The sequence below is a fragment of the Miniopterus schreibersii genome, assembly GCF_964146895.1.
Source record: "Miniopterus schreibersii genome assembly, chromosome: 15".
Lineage (NCBI taxonomy): Eukaryota > Metazoa > Chordata > Mammalia > Chiroptera > Miniopteridae > Miniopterus > Miniopterus schreibersii.
Window position 1 is genome coordinate 17,054,229 of NC_138115.1, and position 13,268 is coordinate 17,067,496.

The following is a 13,268-nucleotide window of genomic DNA, read 5'->3' on the forward strand; positions in this document are numbered from 1 at the left end:
ACTACAACACTCAGGAAGCATGGGACTCGACTTGCAGCAGCTCAGGATGCTGTTTAACAGCTGTTGTTTTTTAACAGCTTTGTACATTGTAAATGTACAATGTAAGTTTAGACCCCATCAAAAACTTCATTTAGCTGATCTCAGGGACATAGGTCTCAACAATTAACTGGTCTCTCCATCACCCTCAGAGGCCCAAGTTGCTTCACTTTGCAGGAGGCAGTGGCCCATGTGGAGGAGGAATCTGCACCCGTACAGCTGGGGATGGGTGGGTGGACTCATGGACCAGAGACCCGGGCTGCAGAGTCACACAGCATGGAAACTGCAAGACGCATATTGAGACAAAGAGGAAGCATCCCCGCAATTCCCCTGAGAGACAGGGCAGGGGCCTCTCCCAGTAACTCCAGGTCCTATAGATTTCACTTCCTAAACCATCTCAAATGTGCCACCTTCTACCCTCATCCCTGTCCAGACCCCCATCACCTGTCCCTGCACAGAGCCACAAGCTGCATGGGCCATGCCTCCCCCCCCCCCCCCCCCCAGCTCATTCTCCACACAGCAGCCCAAGGGAACCCTCAGGAACCTGACATAAGCTCTCTCCTGCTCAAACACGTTGCCTGCCCCCTGACTCACTGGATTAAGCCCAACCTCTGGTGAGGCCTCCTTCTGTCCCCCTCCCCCCCCAGCCTCACCTCCAACCGTCTCCCTCTTGCTCTCAAGGCTCGGGCCAGCTTCTCTCAGTTCCCCCACCGTCTCTCCCACTTCCTCTTCTGCCTCCTACCCCTCCCCAGCCTGGGCCGGCGCTTGAACGCTTAAAGCAGAGGAAAACACCAGCCGGCTTGGCCATGGGAAGAACAGGGAGACCGAGGAGAGGGAGAGAGCTCGGCGGTGGCGCAGGGGAGGGGACGGCTCGGCCCAGGCCTGTCGGGTGCAGCCGGCTGCGGGTAAGCTGCCTGCGTGTGGGCGCAGCAAGGGGCCTCTGGAGGAGGGCGCGGCCTCCCGGGCACCGCACGCATCTAGCTTGACTAGAGAGCACGTGCAGGGGCGGTGATGCTCCCGGGCCCCGGCCAAGCCTGGGAAGGCTTCCATTTTCACTTTTGCAGGAAGAGGAACCTCTCTTTTCCCTTCTCCAGCCACTAGTTCACTGACTGCTTTTCACTCCCAGGTCCTGGCACAGAGGAACCCGAAGACGAACGGCCCTAATGCACATCCCCAGGCCAGCGCTTCCCCAGGCCCGGCTGAGGAGGGGAGTGGGAGGGCTCCCGGGGCCCAGGTACAGACCCCGCCTTTCTGTGGCTCTTTACCGCCAAGACAAGACAGGCTAAAATTCTCACAAAAGGATCTGCGAAACCAAGAGCAAAAAGAAAGGAAAGAAGCTCCTAGAGTACCTGAAGTATACAAGTAACCAGAGTTTCCACAGGTTCCTAAGCCTCCCAGACCGAAAATATAGTCTTTCTGTTCTCAGCTGAGAAACCATCCCGTGCCGGCCCGACCTCCAAGGCACTCACCCTCTCCGGCCACTTCTGCAGAAAGTTCACCTAGACATTTCGTGGCGAGAGTGATCTTCCTCTGCACTGCCCTTCACATCCCGTTACCTGCGCCCCATGTCTCCCTGTCCCTCGCTCTCCAATTTCAAACATGGTAGAGTAACAGAGAGGGGGGAGCAGAATGTTTAATGTTATAACCAGAAGTTTAATGTTTTAATTAGACATTGCCCACAAACGACAAATAAGATGCAGGCTTTCTTCCCTAAATATTCCTAAATCCTCATGCTCTGGAGGGTTACCGGAGAAATGGCCCTCCATAGATCTCTGGCTAAGAGAAGTCTCCCTCCTGGGCGTTTCTTCCTCTCCTAAGGCAAGTGTACCCATTGCCTTCTATCACGGCGATTCGCCCTAGATTGTTAAATCCTTAAAACCTGGGGGATTTTCTGGCTCATCTTTATTTTCTCCACAAAGCCAGGCGCAGTGTTTCATACGGGGCAGATGCCAAGGCTGCCCCACAAGGTGGGTCACTGAGGGATGAGGAGCATCGTAGCATCAGCCGGAGGAAACTTCATGCGGTGGTTGAGAAAGTTCCTTGCTCAGACGCATTGCTGAAGACTTCCTGCAGTTTGTTATCTACCCAGAAACAGTTTTCCTGCCTGTGGCCACCCTTAGAGCAGTCATGACATTTACTTTTATAAAGGAATGTCAAGTCATGTGGCCTCTGGAAGTTGTTTGCCTGCCTCTGCCATTCCAGATAACAGTTTGCTCATGTAGTTACTGCCTCTGGTGTGCCTCCTTCCTTAGGGTAGATCTGTATTTACATCTGGAATAATCTTCCTTCTTACATTTTCTATAGGTGCCGATGGAACGGCTCAGGGTTAGACATCTGAAATGTCTCTGACACCCGCGCTGGCCATGGAATTCTGGGCCGACTGTGTGTTTTGTCTTTCGGTATTTTAAAGATCTGCCCTGTCATTTGTATTGTTTCGAAAGAAAAATCTGTGGTCACCCTTGTGTTTGTTCCTCTTTCTGTAACGTGTTTTTCTTTGGTTCTGTTAAGTTTTTCTCTATCACCACTTTTGTTTTCAGCAGTTTAATTACGATGTGCTTTATTGTCGTTTTCCTTGTGTCTATTGTGCCTGGGATTCATTGAGCTTCTTGGGTCTCTCCTATAGATTTTATAATTCTCATCAAATCTGGAAATTTGCTATTATTTCTTTCAGTATTTTTTCTCTCCCATCGTCTCCTCTGCCTTCGGAGATTCCACTTACATATGTATTGGAATGCTCAAAATTGTGCCACAACTCACGGTGCTCTGTTCATTTTTTAATTCTTTTTTCCCTCTGGGTTTTATTTTGGATACTATCTATTGCTATGTCTTCAAGTTTACTAATCTTTTTTATCTGCAATGTCTAATCTGCCGTTAATCCCATCTAGTATATTTTTCATCTCAGGTGTAGTTTTCATCTCTAGAAGTGTGATTGGGATCTTTTTATATCTCCGAATCTCTGCTTAACAACAAAAAAATAGGCTCTAGCCCCGGCCGGTGTGGGTCAGGTGACTGAGCGTCATCCCGCGCACTGAGAGGTTGCTGCTTGACTGCCAATTAGGACACATGCCAGGGTGTCGGGGGTGATCCCCAGTAGGGGGTGTGCCGGAGGCAGCAGATTGATGTCTCTCTCTCCTTGATGTTTCTCTCTCCCTCTCCCTTCCTCTCTCTAAAAAACAAACAAAAAACAATAAAGAAACAGACTATTTTTTAGAGCAGTTATAGGTTCACAGCAAATTGAGTGGAAGGTAGAGTTCCTACTTACTCCCTGGCCCAACACATGCATAATGTCCTCAATTACCAGCATCCCTCACCGGAGCGGTACATTTGTTACAACTGATGAGCCTACAGTGACAGGTCATTATCACCCGAAGCCCATTGTTCACATTAGGTTTGACTCTTAGTGTTGTATATTCTCTGGGTTTGAACACATGTGTAATGACATGTATCCATCATTATATACCCACTGCATGATTCAGAATAGTTTCACTGCTCTAAAAAATCCCATGTTCCACTTAGTCATTCTCCTTTTTATATATATATATATATATTTTTTTTTTTTTTTTTAATTGATTTTTAAAGAGAGAGGAAGGGAGAGGGACAAAGAGAGAGGAAACATTGATCGGCTGCCTCCTGCATGCTCCCCGCTGGGGATCTAGCCCACAGCCCAGGCATGTGCCCTGACTGGGAATCAATCTGGTGACCTCTTGGTTCATGGGTTGACATTCAACCACTGAGCCACGCCGGCCAGACATGGTGGTAATTTTTGATTGGATACCAGACGTTGTGAATTTTACCTGATTGGGTACTGGATATTCTTGGGCTTTGTGCTAGGATGCAGTACCCTCTGGGTACTCTACACAGTGACCCTGAATCGTGAGGTTCTCCAGTCTGGCTGTGAGAACAGGCACTGCTCCCTCTCGCCCATTCAGATGCTTCTTTCCTCAGGCCTTGGGTTTCCTCACATGCGTGCACTAATGAGGCCCCTCTGCAGCTCTCTCATCTCCAGTAGGCTGCACTATTAATTCTACCACCTGGGCTTCCCTGAACCCTTCCAGCTCTGTCTTCCCAACTTAGAGTCCACTGGTTCTACCTCCCTGGGCCTCAGCGTGGAGGCTGTCTCCAGGCAGTGAAGCTGGAGTAATCACAGGGCTCTCCTCCTTCATTCTCCATCTCTCAGAGAGCACTGTACTGCCCTTGGTGGCCAGATGCTTAGCATCTTGAGAACTGCTGTTTCATCATTTTCTCTCTCTTTTTTTAGGTTTTGGGGACTTTTTTAGTTTAGGTTTTTTTTTTTCCTTCCCTTTTTGGGCAGGAAGGTTAAATATAGTCCCTTTTACTTCATGTTGACTGAAAGCAGGATTCTACATCATCCATTTGGAAAAACTGGTAAGTTTATGTGATGGAATATCATACAACCATGAAAAGGAATGCCTTACCCAGTCACAGAAGACTGCATACTGTGTGATTCTATTCCTACGAAATGTCCTGGATAGCCGAGTCTATACGGTCAGAAAGCAGAGCAGTGGTTGCCTAGGGCTGAAGCTATGGGGACACTGGGGGGTGATGGTGAAAGGGTATGGGATTTCTTTTCTGGGTGATGAAACAGTTCTAAAATTGTGGCGATGGTTGTATAACTCTGTGAATATACTGAAAACCGCCAAATTGCACACTTTAAATGGGTCAAAAAGAACAGAAATGCACTTGAGTTTCAGGGTTTTGCAAAAGTTATTTTCAAAAGCATGCCAGGAGGAAATCTGGTGGCAGAAGGATCCTCTGAGCACAGATAACTTTATATGAAGCTTAAAAACCTGCAAAACAATTCTCTAGACATGTCCAGGGACACCTCTGTCCTGTGGTGCAGAGAAATGCACCACCCACTAAGAAGGGGCTGTTTCTCACCAGAAAAACACAGAGGAAATTAGGCTTGTGCTGGGGGTGGGGTACAAAGGGTGGCAATTTTGTCACTAATGTTTTATTTCTTAGTTTGGGCAGCATCAGTCTCTATGCCTTCCTTTATGTCTAAGTCTTTTTTTTTGCGGGAGGGGGGGCTTAATCCTCACCTAGGATATTTTTCCACTGATTTTTAGAGACAGCAGAAGGGAGGGAGGGAAGGAGAGAGAGAGAGAAACATCCATGTGAGAGAGATACATCGACTGGTTGCCTCCCACACGCACCCCGACCCAGGCATGGGGATCAAACCTGCAACCGAGGTACATGCCCTTGACCGGAAATCGAACCCGAGACCCTTCGGTGCTCTGGTCAACGCTCTATCCTCTGAGCCACACTGGCCAGGGCTAAGAGTCTTCTTAATAATATTGCTTGTCAGGTAAATCACCCAGCCTTTCCCCTGACGTCAGGTGCCCCCTCCCCTGTGCCCACAGGGCACCCCATGGACAATGACTTCCCACTGTGATGAACACAGACAGGTTTAGGAGCAACTTCCTGAAGCTTGTTTTTGGTTTCTCCCAGAAAAACGCAATTTTCTCTTCACCCTCGCCCATGCTGTACCTCCGCCAACCTCTGAAAGCCCTGAAAAGCCTACCACGCACGTGAAGGCAGCTTCCTCTGGCCCTCCGCCCGGGGCCACTCCGCTCTCTCTCTCCAGCCCAGTTGTCACTGTCACACTGCTGCTGCCAGGAGTCCCCCCATTAGCAAAGCCGCCCCTGCCGATCCCAACAAGCAATGTTGGTCTCCTAACAAGCCCCACCTGCAGGCCGCAGCCCCCCCCCCCCAAACCTGCACCGGGCTGCTGGTGCAAACAGCTGATTAAGCCCATTCCTCTCACCTCCCGCTGGCACCTCTCCTGAGAGGAGAGCTCACTTTCTACCAGCCTCATGCAGGCCTGGGATAAGCAGGGAGCAGAACCTGTCCCAGGTGACAGGCTGATCCCACGCAGCCCAGGCCTGCCGCTCAGGGGACCACCACCCTTGAGCTCAGACTCCCAGGGCCCTGAACCCTTGGGGCTCCTGCCCATCCCTCTGCCTGGGACCCCTTCCCTGACCCCAGCCTCTCGCCTACCATTCTTTTTAACTTCTAAAAACTTGAAATGTCACCTCCATAAAGAAAAGCACACAAGCAGGGTAACAGACCATTTTAAAGGGATGCTGGGTACCCAGCAGTCAGGTCAAGAGACAGAACGCCTACCTGTTCTTTAAAAAATGCTTTCTAAAAATTATGGAACATTTTGAACATAAAGCACAGAGATGAAAATAAGCATCCACAGGCCCTCCACTGAGCCCTATGAACCTCTAATGGTTTTTCTTACATTCAGATTTTTTCAAAGAGGCAAAACATTGTAGATGGAACCCCAGGCCTTTTCGTCACCCCGCCCCCCTCTTCCCTCCCCAGGAAGGAGCCAGGGTCCTGGCCTGGTGTTCTCACCCCCGCAGGTCTGTGTGCCTCACAGGTGTCTGCACCCCTGAGCTCGGAGCCGCCCTGCTCTGCGCTTCCTCGCCGCACGCGCCCTCCCCATGTGCTTTCCCCTTCACCTGGTCTGAGTTCAGCTATGCTGCAGCAGGTGAAAGTGGGTGAACCTGGATTCTGCTGCAGGAATTCACCTCCAGTTCTTGGCCTAGTCTGCTGAGGACCTACCGGTTGTTTCCAACTTTGCACTTTATAAACGTGGCAATGACCGTTTTCGCACTCACGGCTCTTGATATCACGACCAAGGCCTTCTCAGCAGTGAAAACACAGTCTTCACTCTCCCAAAGGGCGTCAAGGTGTCTTCCAGGGGAAAGCGGCCCATATACATTCCCATCTTTGCTCCTAGGGACCCACCACTTCGCCTCTCAGCAATACTTGGTATTAGCAGACTTTAAAAGTGTTGGGGGTCTGACATTCTTTGGATCTCAGGATTAGACGTCTCCCCTTTCACAAAGCCTTCCCCAGTCCCTGCTGCCCTCCTAGGAAGAGCCAGCAGCTGCTGTGTGCGCCCTCGTGTGCACCCACCACCCCCTGCACTGTAACTGTCTGCTTACAGCTGCCCATGAGACCACAAAACCGGGGCCTGTTCCTTCTTTGCACCAGTTTCTCACCCTCCTGCAGAGTCCCCACCATGCAGTCAGTGCTCACTGAATGCTCACAAGGGAATTAAGGAGTTCCGCCTTCACTTCAGGGTCACGACCACAAATGTACTAGAAAAGCCTGCAGCACAGGCTATGACTTTAGTGGCTGCTCAAGAAACATCACAGAGCCCCCATATCCCTGTCCTGATGCTACCAGCAGGGGCTACCCTTGGGGGCCTGTGGAGGTTCTCCTGCTCTGACTCTGGAACATGCTGGGAAAGGTCATGAGGACCGAAGGAGAGACTTCAGTGTGGGCCATGAGACCAAACGAGGGGGCAGAGAAGGGGACACGCTCTAGGCATCGGTATCTCTGCTGCTGTTGCAGCTTTCAACAGAATTTCATGAATAAGTTATTAAAGGCAATTTCCTATTTGTATTTGAAACCAACACCTCTGTTTCAGAACATGGGAAGAGCCCTAGCTTCCTGCTTTGTTACTAAAAATCTGTGTGATATGAGGCAAATCACTTTCTTTTAAAAAAAAAAAATGCTTTTATTCATTTTAGAGAGAGGAAGGGAGATGGATAGAGAGCTAGAAACATCAATGTGAGAGAAACATCTATTGGCTGCCTGCCTCCTGCACGCTCCCCGCTGGGGATGGAGCGCGCAGCCCAAGCATGTGCCCTGACCTGGAATCAAACCACTGACCTCTTGGTTCGTGGGTCAACGATCAGCCACTGAGCCACACCGACCAAGCTAGTCACTTGAACTTCCTGAGCCTCCGTGTTCTTATCTGTAAATGTAGTTAGTAATTTTTCTGGTCTTACCTCTCTCACAGGACTGTTGCCAAGATAAATAAAATGACAAAATGATTTTTAAAGTGTAAAAAACAAAGGAAGAATTTCATGACAGTGGTAATTACTGCCTTTCATATCATTTGGGTTTAATTTGTGTCAAGAACTGGGACATTTGACATTCAAGTGTTCTTTATCATAATTTAAAACCACATGAGACCCACTTGCCATTCATATCAGCCTTAGACACTCATTTGCCTGCTGTAGAGCTGGCTGAGGGTCAAAAGACCATGGCGAGGGAGAGAGTAAAGAGCCCTGCTGCCAGGTCTGGAACCTACTCCTGACTCGCAATCCAGGGCTCTTCACTCCACTCCCACCCTAGGAGAATTGTGCCCCCTTTCTAAAGGACCCCTGATGCTATTAGCCTGGGCCCGGCCATGCCTTATACTTACAGCGTTGTTAAAGCAGCACGCACGAGGACATAGAAAACGTTCATGGAGTTAAGAATAACAATAATAGCCTTAGATTCCCGAGTACTTATTATGTGCAGGGCTGCACCAACAGTTTTCCATGCATCAGCCTCCTAACAACCATGTAAAGCTGGTACTATTATGCACAAGCTACAGGTGAGGAAACAGAGGCTCAGAGAAGCCAAGAAGCTGGGGATGGGGCCAGCAGCTGTAGGCTCAGGTCCGTCTCCAAGCTCTGCGCCCTATGGTTTGGCCATGAGCACTGTCACCTCCTGGCACATGCAGGCTGAGTATGAGTCCAATATAAACAGGGGCATTTGATATCCAGCTATAGCAAACCTGAGCCAGGGTTTAAAGACTTTTTTTAAAACATACCTTGTTTCCAAACAGGACATACAAGAATAATTAACTAACAAGATCTTTTTTTTTTAACTATATCTTCATTGATTTCAGAGAGAGGAAAGGAGAGGGAGAGAGAGATAGAAACATCAATGATGAGAGAGTCATTGATTGAGCCCGCAACCCGGGCATGTGCCCTGACCGGGAATCGAACCCTGATTGCCTGGATCCCAGGTCGATGCTCAACCGCTGAGCCACGCCCGGCCGGGCTGGGCGATCTATTTTTAATTCAAGGCAAGTATTTTGTGAAGTGTGTTATTTTTAACTTGTTAATGATAGGTGTGTCTAATTGGCTTAATTGTTTCTGAACTCATGATTTAAAACCCAGGAAATGGCTCAGAGAGGCCTTGCCAATACTCTTGATGGCAGGTTTCTAATGGACTGTGCCCAGCTGCGGCTGCCTCGCTCTTGAACTAGGTCCCAACCCTCACGTGGGGCTGTGGGCCTCCATCACCCACCAGCTGGTGGACATCCACTTCTGAGGTCCCTGGGCTTTGGTCACCTGCTGCTCTTAACGCCCCAAGTCAGGACTGGGAGCCACCCCTCCTTACCAGATACCAGAGCAGGGGAGTGGAGCAGAGTCAGGGGCAGGACTGCACTGGGAGTGTAGAGCGTGCTCGCTGGACACTGCCAGATCCCTCACTCACCTGTGCTCATTCACCAGCACTTACCCGCCGCCCACTGTGTGTGGGGCTCAGTATGATCTGCAGTGGGCGGAAAGGAGAGGGAGCCAGGCTTCTGCCCTACAGCAGGAAGAAGGTTGGGAACACACCTGGCTGCTCTCTCTGAGGCTCTCCCTGTGTGACCCTGGCCTAGCCCCTTCCAGTCTCCAGCCTCAGTTTTCCACTGTGGATCCATGGAGATTCCCACTGAAATTCATGATCTCTAAGGGTCCTTCCAGCTCCAAGTCAGCCTACCTTCGCCCCATCCTAGCTACCCTCCGCTGTCCCTGCCTGCCACCAGGCCCACCTTCCTTCTTCCCGGTGCCCCTGAGGACCAGGACAAGAGACCCTCGGTTCTCCCTGATAGCTCTTGAGCAAGTCCCTGAGACTGTGCTCATCTCTGCAGGGAACACAACAGAGCCCCCAACCCAGAGCTACTGGACAAATTCCTTAGCCTCTCAGAGCCTGTTCACTGATTTGCAAAATGGGGAATCATTTCCTCATGAGGTTGTTGTGAGGATTAATTGCTGTCAACAATGCAGAGAAAGCATCAAGCACAGTGCTGGTCCCAGAGCATCACTGTCAGCTCTGGAGCTGCACACAGTGAGTGCTAGATCATGCTGTTGAGTGACAGCTCCAAGTGATGCCCGCCCAGCTACTGGCACAGAGCAGGCACTTGTGCCATGAAGGAGTGAACGAGTTTGGGAACAGAGCCCAACCCTGCCACCCCACCTGCAGCTTGAGTGTCTGCCACCACAGGTGAAATCAGAAAGCTAACTCCCCTCTCAGAAGAAAAAGAAAAAACACCTCTGAGCAGCACATATGAGGGCCTTCAGAGTATGTATTTCACAGCAGAAAAAGAGGCTGAGGGTCTTCTCAGGCCACTTAACAAGCCTGATTTGGGGGGTGGTACTAGATTTCCAAAGGCTTAACTTGCTGAGGCTAGAGCTAGTGAGCCTTAACTTCAATCACGTGTAAGACCCAGGGGGTGCCTCAGGGCCCCAACCTCATGGGTCTGGCCTAACCCGGGCCACACTGACGCAGGCCTGACTTACACATTTGGGGGGCCTTTCTTTGCCCCTCTTCTCCTTCTTTGCTACCAGGTTTTGCGTTCTCAGTTGTGTGCCCTTCCCCCTTACCAGCCCTAAGGAGATGAGGTACCTGGGAGGGTGGTCAGGACTCAGAAGAACCAAAACCAGCCCTGCAGCCTGTATCCTCCCAAAGGGCCGTCTAAGGTCACCTGCTGGGCACAGTCAGGCTGCAGGAGGGGGTCGAGGAGGAGGCAGGTGCATGGTGGGCTGAAGAGGTCTGAACCCCCAGCCTGCTGGAATGAGGCCAAGGGCATTAGTGGGGCTCCTAAAGCCCACTAGCCCCTCCCACCCTAGCAAATGCTGCACACCCCCTATTTCCTGCTATTAAAACCGGCAGAAACAGGGACCTCCCAGCTCATATCAGTTACTCCCACCTTAAGAAATAATAGATTGAGGAAATGTGACTGCAATGTTGGGTGAATGCCAGAGAATGGGGTGAGCTATGGACTAGCCCAGAGAACCTCTTAAATGTTAGGGGAGATGTCTAGATGTGTAACCCTTGTGTCTCTGAGTCTTTGTAAAATGGTCCTCCACAGATTCCTCGCAGGAACATTTCCTCAGGGACTAATGACAGGAAATAGGTTAAGAACCCAGCACTAAACCTGTGCAGAGTCCTCCCGGGTCTGCAACTGCGGACCACCAGAGGGCACTGCAGCCCTGGTGGCTTCTATCCACCGCTCACCAATCTCCTAGTCTCCGTAGGCGTGGGGCAGAGGGCCTCCGCACACAGGGCCTGGGCGGTGATTTTGCCTTCCAGGTTGTGGCCTGCTCAGAGCAGGGCTTCCTGGCCTCACCTGGGTGACTGGGCAAAATGCAGACTCCTGGATCTCACCCAACTGACTCCCAATCCTGGTGCAGGTTGGACCCTCCAGGGAGCTTTAAAGATACTGATGCCTGGGCCCCCTCCAGAGATCACCATTTTATTAGACCTGGGCAACCTGGGCATTGGGTTCCAATGTACAGTCAGGGCTGAGACCTGCTGGTTAAAGCCTGGCATAGTGGGCATGTCCATGTTACTCTGCCTGGCACACATTTCAGATGGGGTGTGTTGCTCCCACCAGCCCTGCAGTGGAGCCAAGCTCACTGCTCCTTCATGCATCTGCTTGGCCGGTGGGGTGGGGCAAGCCTGCCGGTTTCCGGACCCCCAGGTCCCAGTGAAAGTGTGGCTCTGAGCCAAGCCATGAGAAGCATTTCCTGAGGCAGCCGGATCAGGCTTGGCGCCTGCCCAACTCTGGGAACAGGCCTGGAGCCCACAGCCTCCCAGGCAGTGTCTGGGTCTCTGACAGCTGCTTCCTCACCCCAGGTTGCTTGAAGTGGGCCCCGGAGGCCCAGAAGTGGGCCCCGGAGGCCCAGCCTCTGTCCCTTCCTGGGCTTTGCCAGGCACCATAGGGTACCTGCATCAGTCCTTAAGGGGCTCCCCAGAACTGGGCACTCCACAAGGAAGCAGGGTTTGATGATCCTGTTTTACAGATGAGGAAACTGAGGCCTGATGAAGACATGTATGGAGGTTCCACAGTGTGTGACAGAATGGAACTCAACCCCAGGCTCCTGATTCCAGGCACCATGTTCTTTGCACCACCCTCCACTACCTTTGGCTGATAAATGACTTATTCCCCCATTCCTCACGGGAGGAAACGGGCTCTAGGTGCAAAGCTGTCTTGGAGCTGCAAAGAGGATGGTGAGAGGCTCTGAATTCAAACACCCACCGTATTTTTGTTCTAAACTCACTCTGGACAGCCTGTGTGTGTGGGGGCCGGGCTGTGTGTGTTCCCAGGTACCTCCTCTGGGCTCCTCCAGCCCCAGCATCCCCAGCACAGCCCATGCCATGTCATCCCCAAGGTTTGCGCTGCTCTGTGCAGGGCAGGAATTCAACTATGTTTCCTGAGAGGATGGTGGGTGGAGAGGGGAGGGGGACATTTGGTCTCTGGGGGAAGAGTTCGGCTCCCTGATCCCCACAGTTCCCTCCCCTGGCCAGCCCCAGCCCCAGCCCCAACCCATCCTACTCCTCTCCAGCTGTGGAAACTTGTACCTCAGCCCAGAAAAGTGAACTTGCTGGAAGTCAGCTGCTTCGCTGCTGGGACCAGCCAATCAGGCGCAGGGCGGGGAGGGGGGGGGCTCACCCACCTCTAAGGACAAAGGGCTGAGGGCTAGACCAAAGGGGCTGGGGGGGGGGGCTGCCTCAAGGCCTGTGCCCCAGAGACAGAAGGGAGAGAGAGAGGAAGAAACAGGAAGCTGGAGAGGGAGAGACACTGAGGTGGCTGGAGGAGACACGGCTCAGGGGACACTGGAGCATGGCGATCAACCTAGACTCAGCCACTTGGCACTTTCTCACCTTTTCCTTCTACCCTGCTCCCCTCCCCTTCTCCAGGTAGGCAAGGGATCCTGAGAACTAGATTCTAGAACTCAGGCACAGACTCCTCTATGGCAAAGACAGAGATAAATAGTAATGAGATGGGCATTACATCTAGCATCACCTTGCCTTGTCTCCATTTTACAGATGAGGAAACTGAGGCTTAAAATGATTAAGTGACATGCCCACGTTTTTTGGCCACTCCGCAATTTGAATCCATATCTGCCTGAAGCCTGAGCTGTATTAACTTTCTCCTCCCTGCCCTTCTTTCCAGTTTGGGCCAGCCTCTAGGCTTTCACTCATCTCTTCCAGCCAGGCCTTCACCTCTCTGCTTTCCCAGACTGGCCCCTCACTCTCCTGAGACACTGCCTGCAACTGGAACCACCTTCTCCCATCACCCCATAGAGCCATATGGGGCTGCTTAAGCCACCCAGAAAAACCCAGTGCCCCAGAGCCAGAGGAAA